At 37.7% G+C, this 21,138-nt stretch overlaps 1 protein-coding gene across 19 annotated transcripts in view; it reads left to right on the forward strand.

Annotated features, from left to right (window-relative positions):
• The window catches only part of NRCAM (neuronal cell adhesion molecule), a 209,345-nt gene that overhangs the window by 55,081 nt on the left and 133,126 nt on the right, over positions 1-21,138 (forward strand). For all 19 annotated transcript variants that reach the window (XM_063446890.1, XM_063446889.1, XM_063446896.1 and 16 more), the window contains exon 2: positions 7,001-7,061. The gene's annotated coding sequence lies outside the window, so the exon portion shown is untranslated. The remainder of the gene's footprint in view (positions 1-7,000; positions 7,062-21,138) is intronic.

Here is a 21,138-nt window from a genome sequence, read left to right on the forward strand (position 1 = left end):
ACGAAAGATCAAGGCGTAGGGCAGCAACATAATTAAGTGTAGCATACTGCTGGTAAAGGAGGAACTTTGATCCTTTGCATGGCTCTACGTCTCATGAATAAACCAGAATAAAAAGCATACTTCTACCAGCAAAGGTGGAGATTAAGGAGGCATTTACAGAGTGATTGCATATTAGCACTGCTTAGAGACTGTAAAGGTGTGAGATGGAAAATCAATTTTATAAATATAGAGATATGTCATTTTATTTCTCTTAAAGAGCTTGCAGATACATTTTTGCAGTGATGTACATGAGAGTTTAAGTAAGATATGTCCTTTAGTGCTGTGGTTCTTAACCTCTCGGGTGGGAGCCGAATCTGTGCCCCCAGGTTATTTTAGGGGGGTCCTCATTTTTTGTAACAAACATATCTTCATCATCTGTTGCCAAGCAACTGTCCGCCATAAATTGTTTACTGTAGCAACACTGACTTATCCAATGTCATGAAGACACTTTGACACTAAGGCCTCTATTCAATAAGCTTTTCAAAGGATTCAATACTGTTAGAAAGAATTTCTAGAATTTTGACATGTGGGAATGTATAGTTTTATTTTTGTTTGTGATATATAAATGGTGTGTTAGTGTGAGTGCAATGTGTGAATCTTGTGTGCATTGTGGGAATGCACTTACACGCATTTTACAGTAAGTGAGCTCTGTGTAAACAAAGTTGTATATATTTATTGAATAGGACTTATATGAAACGTAATAAGCAATGCAAGCAATTTTGTGAATGTAAATGCTGTAGGCAGTGTGTGAATGCTGTGATTAGTGAATTTCCAGATTCCTTCTTACTGGCTTATCTAACCATATTTCTCATCTCTTGCCATATTATATCCATAGGACATTGAGATGTAGTCCTTAAATTTCCTCAGTGAAAGCAAGGTCATGTCAGATACCTTTCCTCTAGGAAATTATAGGAAGGATTACAGTGGTGCTCCGATGCAGCACTCCGTATGTGCTAAGATGGTTATATTACATTAAAATATGTCTAAATCTTTACATGCATTGTCTATTTTTTAAAACATACCATTGTGAGAGACAGACATGAGAAGGGCGGAACATGCTTCTACTGGTGTGAGCCAGATGGAGTGATCTTTGAAACCCTTGTTCCTGATTATTGGGTAACAGTTTAACCTCTGTATTTACTTGAGATCCATCTGCCTGGGATTTGGTGCTTATCTCTTGCAAGTAGCTGATGGAGCCACGGGACACTAGGGGAGGTTTTATAAGGTGAAACAGATGATTTTCTGGTCGAAAGTGTTAAGAAGTTGGGCTCCATGTCTTTGGTTTCCATGGAGATGATTCCTTAATTAGCACTTTGCCTCCAAAGAGCACCTCTTTTTGCCTTTGAAAATCTTTCCCTAACTGTCATATTGCTTGATTTATGTAAATGCTTGCTGAGCATGAAGACTGAGAATCTGGTGATTGGCTTTATGAATATAATCTGTTCTCTTTACATCATAGAGATACGACTGTTGCCTTTTCCCTAAGTGTAATTATTAGTTTCATTATTTGATTTAAGTTGTGTCCTATGCATGGCAGTAGGCATTTAGCAGTCACTGGAAGAGTGATGTAGAAATTGAGCATTTACAGAAATTGAAACATTAGTATATATATTTTTTCTTGGTGGATGGATAGCAGTCTTACAAAACAGGAGTACGCCAACGCGGTTTGACAGCTGCAAAGATACAAGGGAATCTCAGATGAAAGGAGAAAGAAGCAAGCACCTTTTTTTCTTAGTGACACCAATTTACCATGATTTAATGTGAAGCCTCTGCATTCAAGGCATCAGGCTGATTGTGAGTGACATATTCAAACTGTTTAAGTTAATCTGGATCTTGAAGAATGAGCATTGTTACACTGGATTTGACATTAAACATTTCCAGTTTCCTGGGACTGTATTATTCTGGTATACAGCACTGCGGAATAGATTGAATATATACAAGTCATAATTATACATTAAATGAAAAGGTATGTACACGAAGAACAGAGAGAGTACATTACAAAGAACTGTGTATTATGGGAAAATAAGCCATGGAAGACTAGGTATAATTTATTAACTATGAATGATACATATCTCCAGAACCCGGAGAATATATGGTCCCACAATACATGGTTCACCGTTATGCATTTTCTTTATGCCTCTCTCTCTTTTCCCCTCCTTGCAACAAATATATATTTATTAAAATAATGTTTTACAGTATGTTTTTATGATACTGATTAGCCACAACATTAAAACCACTGACAGGTGAAGTTAATAACATAGATTATATTGTTACAATGGCACCTGTCAAGGGGTGGGTATATTAGGCAGGAAGGGAACAAGTAGTTCTTGAATTACATATGTTGGAAGCAGAAAAATGGGCAAGCGATATGATCTGAGTGACTTTAACAAAGGCCAAATAGTGATGGCTAGACAACTGGGTCAGAGCATCTCCACAGCGGCAAGTCTTGTGAAGTGTTCCCGGTATGCCGTGCTTACCACCTACAAAAAGTGGAGTAAGGAAGGACAACCGGGAAGCTGACATCAGTGTCATGGGCTCCCAAGGGCTCCCATTGATGCATGTGGGGAGTTAAGGCAAGCCTGCCTGGTCCGATCACATTAAAGACCTACTGGAGCTCAGATTGCTGATAAACTTAATGCTGGCCATAGAAAGGTGCCAGAACACACAGTGCATTGCAGTTTGCTGCGTATGGGACTACAAAGCTGCAGACCAGTCAGAATGCCCATGATGACCTCTGTCCACCGCTGAAATCTCCTTCCATGGGGATGTGAGCCTAAGAATTGGACCATGTAACAATGGAAGAAATTTGTCTGGTCTGATGAATTATGTTTCTTTTAAAGCAGGTGAATGGCCGGGTGCATGTGAGACATTTAGTTGGGGAAGAGATGAGAGCAGAATGCACTATGGGATGAAAGCAGGCCAGCAGAGGCAATGTTCTGCTCGGAAACCTTGGGTCTTGGTACTCATGTGGATGTTACTTTGACACCTACTACCTACCTAGAGATTGTTGCAGACCACGTACACCCCTTCATAGCAATGGTGTTTCCTGTTGGTAGTGGCCTCTGTCAGCAGGATAATGCACACTGCAAAAAAGTGTTTTTAATGTTGTAGCTAATCAGTGTATAAGCAAAAATATTAAAATTTTAAAGCCACATGAAAAAATAAAACTTGGTGAAATGCTGAAATGTATCTCCGACACTTCCAATCCAACGCAGATAGAGAACTTTATTTCTGTACCGCAACAGCTACGCGCAGTGCAATAGATCTTTGACTGCATTCCATTAATAGTTCTGTCGTGTGTGGGTAGAAGAATACAGCATCATAGTAACAAAAGACATATTTAGCTTCCACTGATACCGCTCAAACAAAATTGATGTTCCATTAAAATTAATGGATTTGCTGTCTTCTTCATCAAATAAAAGGGTTGTGTACACCATATCCACTACATCTTATTTATAGACTTTGCACTCTCACAGTACCATTTTTAGTTTTGATTAAAATGTCATATGTATTTATTGTGTTTAGTTTTGTGTGAATACAACTTTTAGGCATTAAAATTCACTATTGTTCACTGTCAGGGCTATTTACTCAAGTGAAAATTGTCAAGAATTAAAAGTGACTTTTCAACTCAAGGCCAAAGCAGCTGAACTGGAAAAATTCTTCATGCCAACTATGGTTTCAGTTCAGCTACTATGAACTTAAATTTAGATTCACTTTAAATTCCCAACAGTTTAGTAAATAACCCTGGGCGTCTTTTACAGATATTGTGTCCCTTAAGGAACATTGTGAATGGTTCTAGGAAAAGAGTTGACTGAATAGGACTGTTTATCGACTGAACATGGTTTAAACCAGGGGTGCCCAAAAGGTGGAACATCAGAAGTTTTTTTTTTTACATTCTTTATTTTGGGTGCGCATTGAAACAGACATAGATTGACGGTGACACATGGTGCAAACACAACTAGTGGGTACAGGTTTATAGTCAGAGCACAAAATGTCAAGAAAAACTGCACATTTTTAAATGTTAAACAATGACAAGTATTGCATGTATGCTACCTTAGAGTTATATGCAATTGGTGACAAGCTACAGTTGCAAGAAAAAGTATGTGAACCCTTTGGAATGAAATGGATTTCTGCACAAATTGGTCATAAAATGTGATCTGATCATCATCTAAGTCACAACAATAGACAATCACAGTTTGCTTAGACTAATAACACACAAAGAATGAAATGTTGCCATGTTTTTATTGAACACACCATGTAAACATTCACAGTGCAGGTGGAAAAAGTATGTGAACCCTTGGATTTAATAACTGGTTGAACCTCCTTTGGCAGCAATAACTTCAACCAAATGTTTGCTGTAGTTGCAGATCAGATGTGCACAACGGTCAAGAGTAATTCTTGACCATTCCTCTTTACAGAACTGTTTCAGTTCAGCAATATTCTTGGGATGTCTGGTGTGAATCGTTTTCTTGAGGTCATGCCACGGCATCTCAATTGGGTTGAGATCAGGACTCTGACTGGGCCACTTTAGAAGGCGTATTTTCTTCTGTTTAAGCCATTCTGTTGTTGATTTACTTCTATGCTTTGAGTCATTGTCCTGTTGCCCAACCCATCTTCTGTTGAGCTTCAGCTGGTAGACAGATGGCCTTAAGTTCTCCTGTAAAATGTCTTGATAAACTTGGGAATTCATTTTTCATTCTATGATAGCAATCCGTCCAGGCCCTGACGCAGCAAGGCAGCCCCAAACCATGATGCACCCACCACCATACTTCACAGTTGGGATGAGGTTTTGATGTTGGTGTGCTGTGCCTCTTTTTCGCCACACATAGTGTTGTGTGTTTCTTCCAAACAACTCAACTTTAGTTTCATCTGTCCACAGAATATTTTGCCAGTACTGCTGTGGAACATCCAGGTGCTCTTGTGCGAACTGTAAACGTGCAGCAATGTTTTGTTTGGACAGCAGTGGCTTCCTCTGTGGTATCCTCCCATGAAATCCATTCTTGTTTAGTGTTTTACGTATTCTAGATTCGCTAACAGGGATGTTAGCATTTGCCAGTGACTTTTGTAAGTCTTTACCTGACACTCTAGGATTCTTCTTCACCTCATTGAACAGTCTGCGCTGTGCTCTTGTAGTCATCTTTACAGGACGGCCACTCCTAGGGAGAGTAGCAGCAGTGCTCAACTCTCCATTTATAGACAATTTGTCTTACCATGGACTGATGAACAGCAAGGCTTTTGGAGATACTTTTATAACCCTTTCCAGCTTTATGCAAGTCAACAATTCTTAATCGTAGGTCTTCTGAGAGCTCTTTTGTGCAAGGCATCATTCACATCAGGCAATGCTTCTTGAGAAAAGCAAACCCAGAACTGGTGTGTGTTTTTTATAGGGCAGGGCAGCTGTAACCAACACCTACAATCTCATCTCATTGATTGGACTCCAGTTGGCTGACATCTCACTCCAATTAGCTCTTGGAGATGTCATTAGTCTAGGGGTTCACATACTTTTTCCACCTGCACTGTGAATGTTTACATGGTGTGTTCAATAAAAACATGACAACATTTCATTCTTTGTGTGTTATTAGTTTAAGCAGGCTGTGATTCTCTATTGTTGTGACTTAGATGATGATCAGATCACATTTTATGACCAATTTGTGCAGAAATCCATATCATTCCAAAGGGTTCACATACTTTTTCTTGCAACTGTATATTAGGAGGTAACATGAGGATTAATAATACATTTGGACCCAGTCACATCATGGTACTATGTCGCATCAAGCTTATAATATAAACAGGAAATATAAACTGACACGAGTTGCCGGACTGCAAAAACAAATAAAACAGTATCAGATAAGGTTGGGTGACATATAAACTCAGGTGATAAACCGGAAGCTCAGTCCAGCCAACTCCTCTAAGTGGCAGCGCTACTTCTCCTCCATGGAAGACAACACATCAAAACAAAGTGCCCCTCCAGCCCCAGGCCTGTGCAAGAGGTGTAGGTGACTGTCACCGCTGTCTGTGGTTAATCTTCCACCAATATCGGTGATGCGGTGAGGTCAAGCCTCGCATGGCTCTCATCCTGAGTTGGTTGATGCGAGGTTGCTTCAGCTTCTGCCGCTTGATATTTTTGCCCCGAAGAAGCCTCTTCATCAATGGTTCTGTGCTTCTCCAGTCTCCCTGCAGCTGCCGCAGTCTGTAAGCAGAGTTACGTGCAAGCAGTGACTGCCAGAATTGGTGGAAGATCTCATCGAGCCACTTCAAGCAGAGTGGAGTGGAATCGTGGTGGGCCATCTGTAGTGAACTCACGCCATGTACGTCGGTTAGATAGACAGCCGCCATCTTGGTGAGACAGAGAGCAATTCAGTGTCCGCTTCAACCAAGCGGTAAGTATAGGCGACACAGCATGCTCTTGTCCAGAGGGGACCAGGATAACCTTCACCGGTCCAAAGGGAGCAATGGGTGGGAGTGCAGTGGGTCTGAGCCAGGAGCAAAAGAGCCAAGAGGTCAGCCGCATCTCCCCAACTCTGCTCCCAGCAGGCCGCAGCAGGCTTATCCGAGCATCCGGTTCTGAAAGGTTCCAGGAAGGGTATCAATCTGAGCGCCCGGGAGCCTGTGACCCAGTACATGTATGATGGTTCTCTGAAAAGCTTGATGATAGGGAACCACACGTCTGCACAGTGCGAGGATCAGGCTCAGTCCCTCATCCTCAGAAATTTGAGAACTACAATGCCCATGATGCTTTGCCATTCTAAAGACTGGCTAAGCATCATGACATTTTTAGTACTACTACATATAGGGAGCTACCTTTTCAACAATGCTGGTTTAAATGCTTAAAAACAATAGCAAAATATTATTTATTGAAATATTGTTAATGGATTACCATTTTATTAAATAATTTTATTTGATTTAAAATTGTAAATGTTTAAATTAACATTTTATATATTTATTTCCTACTCTCTATTAGGTCCTGTATTGTATCTGACAGCTGAATGTTTGAGTCTGCTTTGATCAAGCCTCTGGCTCTTGTGAGTATTGGCTATTTTTTGTTGTGCTCGGGTTATTTGGCTGATGTGCATTCAGACTAATTCATTTTTTATTTTTTTTCTCATATGGGGCCGTTATCTCAGATTTTTGTCTTCTGACTTAAACATTACTAATACTTTGTTGTAATCCTTTCTCCAAATTGCAACAAGCTGTTACTTTCAAGTTTGTTCTCGTTTGAGTGTAAGGGAATTTATTTGACTATTCTAGATTTTTTGTTTGCGTTGTTTTGATATGAGATACTTGACAAAAGTCCCAATTTCAGCAAGTTAGTCCCAATTTTATGCCGCAGATTTAGAATGCCAAAGAAAACCTGAACAAAATGCAGTGCAACTGCATAATTAAATGCTCTTAAATCTGTGCTAGATTGAGGACTTTCCTGCGTTGGTTGTGCATACGTTTAGTTTAGTCTACATGTGCACCAGGATGAAACACCCACTTTATGACATTGTATTCCACTAGAGTTAAAAATTGTGCCTTAATTCTGGTCCCTGCTCCTCACATCGTGGCAGCTTAATTGCAGCTTTTTGTAATTATGGTGCTATAGAATGGATAGACACAGAAACAGCGCAAAATATATTTCAACAAATAGTCAGCATATTGGAAATGGAAAATAAATCAGATTTATACTACAAAGCATAATTTTATTTGCATTTCAAAGGCTTCCACCTGTCGGAGTAATGTAGAAAGTAAATTGTAGTTGTCCGTACCTGTTTTGAAAAGATTCACAAGATTTCACAAGAACACTATGTTTCAAGATGTAGAAATTTTCAAAAATATATATTTTTTCAATTCAGTTTGATTTAAACATTTAGCATAGAATAGATAGAGAATATAAACACTATTTGTGTTAAAAAAAAAAAATACAAGCAGTTTTGTTCTTGAGTTGAGACTGTCAGCTTTAGGTCCCAAATAGTAATTTAAAACGAGTCTCCGGTAACTCTAGCATGAGCAATCAGTGAGTGTTGTCATATCTGAGAAACACCCTCTGGTGGTCGAAATGTTACCATAAGTGGATGGCCAGATAATGTCAAACATTGGAGCCAAGTTACAAATCAGGATTTTGAGGGTTCTGCTTGTGTGGGCTTAGAATTACAAGTGGGTTGTAATTAACATGAGAGGCACTATTATGATGTGTACCTGTCACTCTTATACTTAATTCCTTTCATAGACCTTAGCTATGTTTCCTCTGTTTGTTTGTTTTTCTTTTTTATAAATATTGATTGTACTTACTAGATTTGTTGGGAGGTTGTAAAATTATGAAAGAGGGAAAATTACACTAAATTGCATGATGTAAAAAGATTTCCAGGATCAGTAATGTCTACAATTAAGAAATTAACACTCATTAGGCAGTAGGTAGGGCTCAATTGTCGTTGTCAATTCTCCCCCCCCAAAAAACAGAAAACCTGCATACATATTAAGATTAATATACTACACTCTTAGAAAAAAAGATATGCAATGTAGTTGAGGTAGATTGAAATGAATTAATAAAGATTTGCATCAAAAGCCTTTTTTTTATATTTGCATACCCTATTATAAAGTTTTGATCAATTTCAACTTGAATTTTCTGCTGTTCCCAGAAATTAAAAGGGAACATTAACTTATTTGGAAATTACATCATTAAATAAAATAATGAAAATCTACCATATCACGCGTTGACCATTTGTTTGTGTGATGCTACATTATCTTTTAAAGGAGGCCTTACCTTGTCTGAACTGGACTACAATGCCATTTTCTATATCTAAATCTAAATGTAAAATAACAGAGAGCGTCTGATGAAAAAAAAGGTAAACACGAGTCATAGGGGAACCCCTTAATGACACAACTTCTGGAATAAAAGGGAATCATGACGGAATATTTCCGTCATGTGTCTTAAGGGGTTAAATTAATGGTGTCAATTCTAAAGAGGTGACAGTTCCCCTTTAAATTGAGCATTCGAAAATAAGAGAGTGAATTAAAACAGTATTATTGACATTGTATTTTATTTTGAAATGTTATAACATAGTATGAATTTAGCTCTATATAATGAATATGATTTCTTCGGTTTACCCTGTACTGGAGTACAATAAGATATAAGGCATTTATCGCTCCATTAGTATGTATTTGAGATGAGATGGGATTCGTAAAACAGGATAATAAATAAGAAGACTCCTATTGTCTTGTAATTCAAGAGGCAATGTCAAACAAAGGTTTATGGGTTTTATTTCCCAGTAAACCCTGATCTAAGGTAAATGAACAAAAGATTTATCTAAGGAAAAGTGCCTTAATCCAATTGTATTGTTGCCCTATTCTATTGTCACCATTGTCTTTTTGGTGGCAAATAGTTAAAAAGCACAAGTCTTCTCAAATGTATCAATGAATGAAATTTCCAATACCTCATAAACATTTACTAACCTTAAAGCTAACATTGAAAAAGACATGATCTGCACAGTCTATATAGTTACTATAGGATTGTGCTCAGTGCAGAGAATCCCTGTAGTGATGCTTTGTTGTTGTTAGCGAATCATTAACCATGGTTGCAGCCATCTTGAATAGCTTCACTTAGGAAGACACTTGCCCTGTTTGCGATGGCATGGAACACAATCCAGGAATAGTGGATTAGCAATTGCAATTTAAGAGTTAGTAGCAGTGCCTGCTATTCTCCCCTCTTAATTTATATCTGTTCATTTTATTTTTTTGTCACACTCATTTTTAACATTAAACATAACATAAAAATCTATTTTAGAATTTTGTGTTTCCACAGCCCTTGGTCTATATGCTAAATCCCCCTGACCCAAACCACTCTTTTCAATAATTACAGTATCAGGGAATGCCTAATTTCCCTTTTATTAACTTACTAACTCTACTTAATAAAATGTTCTGTTCGATCCAACTCTCTAAAAGTATCTGTAATACAAAATCAGACATTCTTGTTATTTTTTACTGTGTCTAGTAATGTTTTAATGCTAATATGCGGTTGTGGTAAATTCATTTTTTTAAGATTTAAAATTTGGTACCTGTGTTAGTGTGTGATGGTGTTCTTATGCTTTTAGATATTCTTTTGCATGCATTCCATATCCACATGTCTGGGGCGTTGGCATGGGGTGTCCACCCCTGCGTACAATCCTACTTTAGAGAGAGTTCAGAGAAGGGCTACTAAACTGGTTCATGGATTGCAGGATAAAACTTACCAGGAAAGGTTAAAGGAACTTAACATGTATAGCTTGGAGGAAAGACGAGAGAGGGGGGATATGATAGAAAAATTTAAATACATAAAGGGAATCAACACAGTAAAGGAGGAGACTATATTTAAAAGAAGAAAAACTACCACAACAAGAGGACATAGTCTTAAATTAGAGTTACAAAGGTTTAAACATAATATCCGGAAGTATTACTTTACTGAGAGGGTAGTGGATGCATGGAATAGCCTTTCAGCTGAAGTGGTAGAGGTTAACACAGTAAAGGAGTTTAAGCATGCGTGGGATAGACATAAGGCTATTCTAGCTATAAGATAAGGCCAGGGATTAATGAAAGTATTTAGAAAATTGGGCAGACTAGATGGGCTGAATGGTTCTTATCTGCCGTCACATTCTATGTTTCTATGTTTCTCATGAAAAAATGACCGGCTTCTCCAGCATGAATGCCACAAATATAGTCTCAACCCAAAAGTGAATGTACACATTTGTATTATTATATACATGATTATAAAAACAACATGGTAGAGAGCAGAGAGAGAGAGAGCGGGAGAAAAACAAATCTGACACGTTTCATGTGCTCGGTGCGACGGGTCTGACATTTTGTCATAGGGAATCGTAGGATTTAACCCAGAAATACGTCCATTTAAATTAGTATATATGTTCATATTTATGTAGTCCTTACTCAACATTTGCACTGAAATAATTCTTTAGTAAATCGAATTTTACTGCAACCTCACTATGGTGGTAGTTTCTTGTTGATGACTCCACTTAGTAAATTGATCCTAACGTGCCTGGTGTGGATCTCCTTTTCTGAATGAAAGTTATTATTTCCATTAAGCTCAGAATATTCCTTCTCTTGCTGTTGGGGCCATTCCTCCATCGTCATGAGATTCCCTAATAATAAAGGCGATGAAGAAGAGCTGTCAATAACGGTGTTTATATTGCAAATGACAAGAGCCTATTACAATGGTCTCTACATTGAATAAACACAAAATAACAGCTGCTGCTTCACCTCGCTTTGTCTACAAGCAGACGCTGTGGTTATAGTAACCAATGTGTTCCGTTATTGTGTCAGGCCTCGTACAATAGTCTAGAAGGTCACAGATTGTGCCATATTTGAACTGGCTACATGTCAGGGCAGTGTGCAATCTTCTTCCTCTGTCCTCATATTAGTTTTACTCAACATACTAGACAAACATGCCATTCACATTTGGTAGCATATTGACTTATTGTTACGAAAAATAAATAAAATAAAAAACTAGAAGACTATGTCTTGATTATTTGAGAGCTTATGGCTGAAATATGGATTCTGGTACAATGGAAGCTTAGCAAACAATGCAAAATCTATATGTATAAACACGATAACATATTTAACATCATTTTCTATGCTTCCTGGATCAGAATGCTGTATGCCATACCCTGCTGCATACCTCGCAACATTTTAAAGGGACAAACAGGAACTTTTTTTTTTTTTTTATAATTCTTTCTTTTTGTAGTGCACAGTTTGGGAAGCAGGTACATTTCACAAGATGAATTACAACAAGACATGGATGCAACAACAGTATGAAATGCCAAGAGAGGACTGTACTTTTGAATAGTTAGAAAATAATAAATTATAACTAACAGGCTAAACATAAATGTCTGGGTCAAATTGGCATTGCAAGCTTTAAGAGTAACAGAAATAGCCAGACATGAGGGTGAGAGAGTGATCATGAGGAGTCAATGCTAGTAAACTACAACAAGCGTTATCACTGGCCTCACAGGCATCCCGGAGGGGGATGATATAGGGACCAGATGTCACAGAGTAAAGATTAGGGATTATATGCTGGTTGCTATAGCAGTTTGTAAACTTCTGACACTTCACGTAATTTGGTCGACTGTATGTGGACATAAATCTTCATATACACACACATTCATTTATGTTGGTATTTTTAGGAAACTATATCCCTACGCGAGTCAGTTTCCTTGCTAGATTTTCTCTAAAACACTGTATTCCCCAAATTATTTCTCTAAAAGAGAAACAAATAAATAAAAATAAAAAAGAGTACATTTACAGTATGTAGTTATATATATTTCTGATCAGATATATACACAATTTTATCCTTAATTTCTGTACTACCTATATACTTTTCATAGAATCTTAAAAAAACACTATAAGCACCAAAAGAACATAGTAATTTTGGCGTATGGAATCTAACTGCTCAATTTTCTGCCCTATAGGAAGTACATCACTTTGTTTATACAGTGCTAGGCACACCCCCCTGCATGTGACTTGCACAGCCTTCCTAAACACCTCCTGTAGAGAGAGATCTAATGTTTAAACTTCCTGTATTGTATATATTGTTTAATCTAGAATTTCTTATCTCCTGCTCTGTTGATACCCTTTTATACCCAACAGGAGTGTGTGATTAATTTATTTAAGGCATATATATAATATAAACATATCACATTACAGCAATTCAGGTATAGACTGCTGTTCAAGCCAAAATAAAAATTGACATATGTAAATTAACACAGTTTTAATTTTTCACTTAATTTAGTTTTTATACTAAAATTTGTGAAAGGAAATACTGAAATACTTGAGACAGTATACAGTGTGCTTTATGTTGCAATGTTTCACATAGGGTCTGAAAACTTCTGGCAGAACAGCAATGGTTTCAGCAGAAGTTAAAAAAGGAGGAGGGGGGGCAGGGCACCTAATTTCATTGAGATTAATTGGTCTGGATGCCTATAGTGTTCCTCTAACCTTTTTTTTATGAGATGCTCTGACTTCTTTCAAATGTATATTAAAGGGACACTATAGTCACCCAGACCACTTCATCTCATTAAAGTGGCCTGGGTGCACTGTCAGAGAGACTGAATGTTTATATTGCATGGTTAAGACTTTCTTTGGTGGCTAGATACCCTTGTGCTGTGCATGCAGACATCCAGGGTCTGCAAATCTTTCAAAAGCCTAATGTGCGTACAGTGCTTGCTGTGCATGCACGTTAGGTTCCCCCTCTGTGCTGATGTTGGAGGAAGCAGAGACGGAGCCAGCGTGTAAGGACTTTGTCATCAGAATAAGCGAGATTATCAAGGGTTTTAACCCTTTGGTGGAGCAGGAGGGAAGGGGGGCAGAGAGACTTTATAGTGCTAGGTATGCAGTTTTGTATTTCTAACAGTGTAGTGTTCCTTTAAAGCTTTAATAAATGACATCATAGGACCGTCCTGACAAGGCAAAATCAGGGCAAAAACGGAAAAATTGGAGATATAGATACATTCTTTTATTTCTCCTGTTCCTTTTATGCTTTTTCTATGATGACTGTCAGGTGCGAAGGACAGAGCCAATAACAGTAATTGATAGGAAACTAAGATAGGGTGGCTTAGTTGCAGTTTAACAAGGTTTGTATTTCTACATTCAATGTTGTTGTTTTTTTCCAACTCCCAAATGTATATTTGTTAAATAAAGGTATATACAAACATAATATTAAAAATCCTGGAAAGTGCGAGTCCCACACTTGTTCTCCGAGGTAAGGCTCATGCAAAGCTTTCTTGAGCTTCGAGATTAATGAGTTTAAATAGGTTTTCTCTATTCGTTGACTATTCATTTTGTCTTCACAAACTCTGCATTTAAAATTGAAGTAACACCAGAACTATAATACATCTGCACCACGATGAAATGTCAATATCAATTATTAATTTACATTAGTAGCTTTCTTAATTGTTAATTAAAGAAATGAATGATGAAGTGGTGTATGCATTTGCTTCTAATTAGGTCATGCTGCACTAATTTTGAGAAAAAAAATCATCATAATTAAACATAGAATTGATAGCTAAAGAAATGCAAACAATGCTAAATGGCCTATGAATTGAGTATAATAATGAAACAGCTTTTCAATTATTTGCCTCAACAAACTCTAGGTTTAGAGCATATTTGTAGATTGTTAATGTAGATGTTCAGCATATGATTTTCTATAATTTTTAATTTGATATCTAAATTTACATTTTGTTTTGTTTAGTAAAAAGTGTATGCCACTTGCAGTGTGTTTGGGTGGAAAGAGCATTGTGATTGTAGCATTAGTGACTAGGGATCAACAAAATATAAAACTTAAAAGAAAACTTAAAGGGACTCTCCACACCCCTAAAGCACTCCTTTTCTCATTTAGCAAGAAGTGCAGATTTCAGTGGAAATTGACACTTATGAATTTACCTGGTGACACCCCTTGGCTTTCAATCAGACAACTGATCCTTTTACTTCCTGGTTTGGTTAGATCAGTGGAGCTAAAGACAAGAGGCAGCAATTACCCAGAGGACCTGCCTTGCAAAGACTTCTCATTGAGCTGTATTGGGAAGACTGTGATTGGACAGCTGAGGAAGTTTGGGCGGGATTAAAAAGGGAGGGTTGGCAAAGACAAAAGAGAAGAGAGATGCATGTTTTACAAGCTGTGTTTAGATCTAGCCCCAATAAAAAAATACATAATTGAATGCATGTATGTTTTGATTTGTGGTAAATCTACTAAACAGTGATTTTTATTTATTTTGTGTTTGGGCAGTGGTGCCATAGTACGTCCCCGCTGTCCTATGCACTTACCTGTCAGCGATCATGATGGGGGACTTGCCTGGCATCCCAGAGAGTCCTCCTACTGCTGATCCGGCCCTCCCCGGCCATGTGATCGCGATGAGGATGCAATCACATGGACAGAATAGTCATCCACAGCAGTGCCATCCCTTTGCGGCCTGTATAAAAGTAAAATAGAGTTTAAAAACAGTATAAAATTAAATTATATATACTTAGATCATATATATATATATATATTTATTATATATATATATGATCTAAGTATATAAATATACAAACATGCATACACATACACTATGTCTCTAAGCGTATTTTAATATTAATATTTAATATTTTAATATTAATATTAAAATACAACTTGATATTAATTTTACATAAATATATATATATATATATATATAAATATATATATATATATAGTTATAATTATATATATATATATATATATATATATATATATATATATATATATGTAATATAAAATAAGTTCAAAAACTAAAAATAAAAAAATAATAAAAAATAAATACAAATTATATATACATGTGTAATTCCAGTCTAACTGTATTTTGATATTAATATATATATATATATATATATTGATATCAAAATACACGTAGAACAAAATTATATATATATCTATATTAATAAATATATATGTATATATCTCTATATATGAACATATTTGAATTCTACGTATATATTTATGTCATATTTTTACATAAGTAAGTAATTTTATTAATTACGGTGTGAGGGACCTGCCTGACAAACCAGGCAGAAAGTCCACCTTATATTTCTGTTCAGCGAAGTCTCCTGAGTATAGCAGTACCCCCTATGTACAGGTTTTATGGTGTTTTTAAAAGTTACAGTGTCAAATATAAGACTTGCATTTCAGTTTTTTCACATTGCAATTCGCCAGATTGGTTATGTTGCCTCTGAGACCGTATGGTAGCCCAGGAATGAGAATTACCACCATGATGGCATACCATTTACAAAAGTAGTTTTTTAGGATTTATTTCCATGCCTGCTGGTGTGGATATAAATCCCTAAACCACTTAGCTGTGTGTCTGGTCTTCTGTGGTTTGGTGACATTGACATTGTGGCACTAGGTTTGATGTTGGTTCCTCCTGCATGTGCTATCCCTTTCTGTATATACTACTTATCTTTATTTATCCTATCAGATTTAACAGTTTTCTTGCTGGTACCTGAAACTGTAAGCAGGACTGTTTATTTTTTCCTTCTCCTATCCCAGTATCATTGTTGCTGCTAAACTGATTCTCTCCAAAAAGCTGTCTTTGAAATGTTCATAATTTAACAGCTAATCAGCCTCACAACTTTTCTTTTTAGTGAAGTTTGAAAAGCTGGATTTTTTTGTGTAGACGTCATTTTGTGTAGACATCACTGGTATAACATATTATTACTCAATTTGGAATAACTCTGGATTGTTTTGCATGTTGCAGCATATAAGACAAATGAGTAAAAAGTGAAAATATGTCCTTATTGCAGCCCCTTTAACAAGATCACGTTTCTACAGTAAATATAAAATTCTACGTAACATTCGACATTACATTTAAAGCAAGGATATATGTCATTGCCAGATGTTTGAACAAGTTGCCTTTTCCAACATTAATTTGTGTGTAGCTGATGCACCTGAAACTCTACGTAGAGGCCGGCAGCCAATTTCACAGTCACAGAAGCTGCCGCCATGGTTCAGTTGAGACAAGCACTTGATGTCATTTTAAAAAATCTGCAGATATATCTGTAGCTTACATTCTGCAAGGTGTTTAAAGGGAAATAACATCAGCTGATAATATTTTGCTGTTAATCATTATTTTTCATTTACATAAATAAGCATGGCATTGTTCTAGACGTGCACCTACATTGGAATTTCAAACCTCCATCGTGGCAATTAGTGTATTCATCTATTTAAAATTTTATAGTAATTTATTTTATTTGCGGTAAGAAAAAAACTATCATTATTAATTCAAAAGCTATAGGTCACGCTTTTATTCATCACAAGCTTTAGCAAAATTCTAATACAGAATGCCTACAGGGGACTAATCAATAGTCCAGACTAATTTAGGCCTGGAGTTCATTTAGTAGTAGAAACATTGAGCAAGTACGCTCTGTGGCTGTGCTCTCTGCCGTGCCGAGCAGCTGGAAAATGATCAGATTTGTGAGTGCATTCGTGTTTCAGTCTGTTTACATCCTTAAGCAGTATTTAGGTATTCTGTTGTGAACGCTTGAGAGACCTTCTCAGATCTATGGACACTCATATTGGGGAAACGCTATAATGTCTAGAAATACCGAGTACACCAAGTTACTGTATCTGTTTTACTGACAAGGAAAGCTGGAGTGATTAATAGAACTCTGCAGGTGGTCTTCTGGTTAGTGAACTCTCCACATCCTCTATTCAGCTCATGACCTGTGCAGACTGTTGGCTGTAAACTACTAAATTGCATATTGTCGGATTCACATGGGTTGAAAGCAGCTAGAATTTTGGGTAGAGAATCAAAAGGAGCTTCCCTTTATTTGCAGAATGTATGAGAACTCTCCCCTTTGTGGCTTCACTTATGAAGATTAGTTTATGGACACATTAAACCCCTTTGTTCACCCAGTTGCATTTGAAAGTACTGACCCTGGTTGAAGCAGTTCCGTGAAATAACAATTCCTGTCCTTTCTGGATTTCCAATCTTGGTCATGCTTCATTTAAGGAGATCATAGTTCTTGACATGGAATTGTGGATGTAATCCAAACAAGTACACTCCCATTGCTTAAAATATAATAGAGAGGGGACTACCCGCTGTGTCAACATCAGCATTTCAAGACTCATCTTAACCTTGACAGACACCATAAAAAAAAAAAAATATGCACGTTGGACACCTTTTTATACAATTTTTTTGCATAAGCATCTTTGGTTCTAAAAGTGTTATGGTAAAAAAAGCTGAGATACACATTGTTGTCATGTATTTCTAAAAATGCATTAGCCTCAGCATTTTGCATGCCTTTGTCGTTTGGTCAATGACTTCAACAAGTTTGACTGTTTGAACTCTTGCAACAGTAGATTTGTAATATTCAGATGGCGTGAACTGAATCAACACGTTTGACTGTTAAAAAGAAAATGTATTGGCTATCAGATTGTAGGATTTCCATATAGAAACTCATTTTTAACAGTGTTATAAACAAAATATGAAACAAATGCAATGTGGTTGAAATGCATGGGATGTAAGATTATTTATCCTATTAATGTTTACTAGTCTGTAGTGCTTCAGAGTAATGTGTTGAATTGCAACATAGTTCAGTGTTGTGTAATACCTGTCCAGGTAACACCCCTCTCAGTGGCTACGTGTCATCAAAACTAATATTTCAAAAGAAAGGATAAGGGCACTCCAAAGGTTCAAGATTGATAAAGACCACACTGTACAAAACGTTGTTTTGCACATTCTGGTGACAATAAATTGCCTGAAATTGAACCTTTGGAGTGCCCTTATCCTTTCTTTTGAAGTATTACATTTGAGATTTGGTGCTGAACCTGGATCTGGTTGCACCCTGGTTCTAAGGTTGAAGATTGAGTGCAGTTCCTGTGTTACATTGAGGATCAAAATTAATATAGTCAACTAGAACAAGTAGATGCCAGAGCACTGAGTTCACTGTTGAGGATCAAGGAATAAAAAGAAGGAAGTAATTAAAGGAACACTACATTCACCATAACCACTATAGCTTGCTGTAGTGGTTATGGTGTCAGGAGTGTCCTGGCACTGTCCCACTTAAGATGTCAAACTGTTTTAGCATGGATTGACAAATTACCTGGCTCCTGACAGTTGCCCATTGCCACATCCTCTGCAACTTCTCCAAAAGAAAAGAGCCAGATATCTCTGTAGAGTATGGCACAATTGATGCAGGACTGTGCTCATTGGCTGAGAGTGCTTAGCTGACACTCTCAGCCAATGAGAAAAGTTCTGAAGGGCCCTGCTTAGCTCTCTTAGCGCTAATTGGATTCTTCTGCTGGAGGAGACTGGATTCAGGGAATGTGGCTGCTGGTCACTAAGTTTAGCTGAATTAGCTAAAAGTTAGAAAGGAGCCATAAACATATGGCAAATAGAGATTTTTTTTCTCTTTAGCAGATTTAACCAATTAAGGATACATGGCATGTGTGACATGTCATGATTACCTTTTATTCCAGAAGTTTGGTCCTTAAGGGGTTAAACCTAGCCCAATGGTGGGTGCTGAAGTTTAAAAATGGTGGGATTCTGTCCCCATGAGTTATTGGCCTCTACCAGTTTACCCCATGTAATGCCAGCATGCATCTGCAGTCATCAGTAAAGGCTAGAATAGAAATCACAGATATTATCATGACAAGCACATACTTATTTATAGTCCTTACAATGCCAATACATTAAATGGTAAAAAAAAAAAAAAGCTGAGGGGGGAGGGACACCCCGTGTGCCTCTATGGACCAGCCTACACTAATTTCAGTTGGTGCTTGGAATAGGTGGTGAGAAAGGGGTAGGGAAAAATAGAATGTATGGAAATTAGGATGTTGCAACAAAATGAGGGTGAGCCAAATGCTGATATGGAGGGGGAGAGAAGGTCTAATATTTGGGGAAGGAGTTGAAAAAGGGTTGGATGCGCAGGTAACATAGAAAGAACATACAAAGGGACCCTATGAGACCATATACTGAAGTATAAAAGGGAGAATTTAGTAATTGGTAACAGGTAAGAAGAAAAGGGTAATTGAAACAGAGTTGATGTTTTGATTGAGTTATAATATGGTGTGGAGGAAAGGAGAACAAATATAAAGGGGCAGAAAGCTGATAAGGTTAAGGAGACAGATGCAAAAAAGAAGAGGAAATAAAGAGAATGGAGAACTAAAGTGAGGGTAGTAAGTGATGAAAGACAAAAGGAAGTAACTGAAAGAAAAAGCAAATACTCAAATACTACATTCCCACCTTCGACTGCAGGGGATGAGAAAGCAGGGGAATACAGTTTCTCCACCAAATGTGAAGTGGGGAGGGCCTAACCCCCTTCCCCCAAATCAGTCCGTCACCGGACCTACCCCACACAGGCTGCCTACCATATTTACAGCTGAAATCCCTACTGAAATCCACTAACCAGGCAGGGTCTCTCAACCCGCCAACAGTACAAACCATGACCATTATGGAGAAAATGTGCGCGGGATTGATACCAAAAAAGAAGGTAATAGCGACATGTTATGATGTAATTCTGAGGGATGGCAAACTCCCTATGCCTAAATATACCATGGACTGGGGAAGAGACCTAGGTCATACGATACCTGATGCTGCATGGAATGGGGCCTTCAAGGTACATAAAAAATACACAAGATGCAATTCCCACGTAGAATTGATACGGAAAATAGCAACCAGATGGTACTTAACACCAGCAAGGGAGCACATATGTTCCCAAACACCTCTGACAAATGTTGGCGATGCACTACAGATAAAGGAACAATGTTACATATCTGGTGGGAATGCTCGATAATCAAACCCTTCTGGGAGGGAATAGCCAAGCTAATTGGGGGAGTATTACACAAACCAATTCAGAAATCAGCGGAATTCTTCCTGCTGTTCATGTTTCCTGAACACCTCAAAAAACAACAAGGGACCCTGGCATTCCACATACTGATAGCAGCGAACTTGCTATTAGTTAGGAGGTGGAAGTGATCCAACAGATATCACTTAACGGCCAATATGAAAAGATGGCTCACGAGAGTTCTGATAGACACAACAAAAAACTGGCTGCCTGGGGCAAATGGAATGAATGGCTGGAGGGCAATGCGTATATAAATACTGCAGCCCCAGACGTATCAACCCCATGACAAAGGGGATCCATAGTCACAATAGAAACCTTCCACCTACACAGCCTGAAACGAGCAAAACCCACAGGGACACTCTCCGATGCCACCTACCCCCACCCCAACCAACAAGACCCACAGTAGCATTACAACTGTCTTGAGTAAACCCTCCTCCCTATACTCTTTCTCTCTTTTCCTCTCTCTATCTCCTCTCTATAGGAGTCCTTACATCCAGCCCAGAGCTGGAATTTCCAGGAAAACTCGGTGTCCACACAGGCAGCACTACACAAGGGGTTAAAGCACCCAAAACGCAGCTCCATCTTCAGGGAACATACCTACATAGAGCGGCACTTAGGCTGCGGAATTAACCACCAACAAAGTAGTATCTTAACCACATACAGAAAGCACCATAGTATCTTAACAATACACAGAAAGCACCGAAAATGTACATAAGATTTGTATATCCAAAAGGTAATGCAATGACACTGCACTGTATATATGCAACTACTGTACCAAAG

This window comes from Pelobates fuscus, chromosome 3 (assembly GCF_036172605.1).
Source record: "Pelobates fuscus isolate aPelFus1 chromosome 3, aPelFus1.pri, whole genome shotgun sequence".
Lineage (NCBI taxonomy): Eukaryota > Metazoa > Chordata > Amphibia > Anura > Pelobatidae > Pelobates > Pelobates fuscus.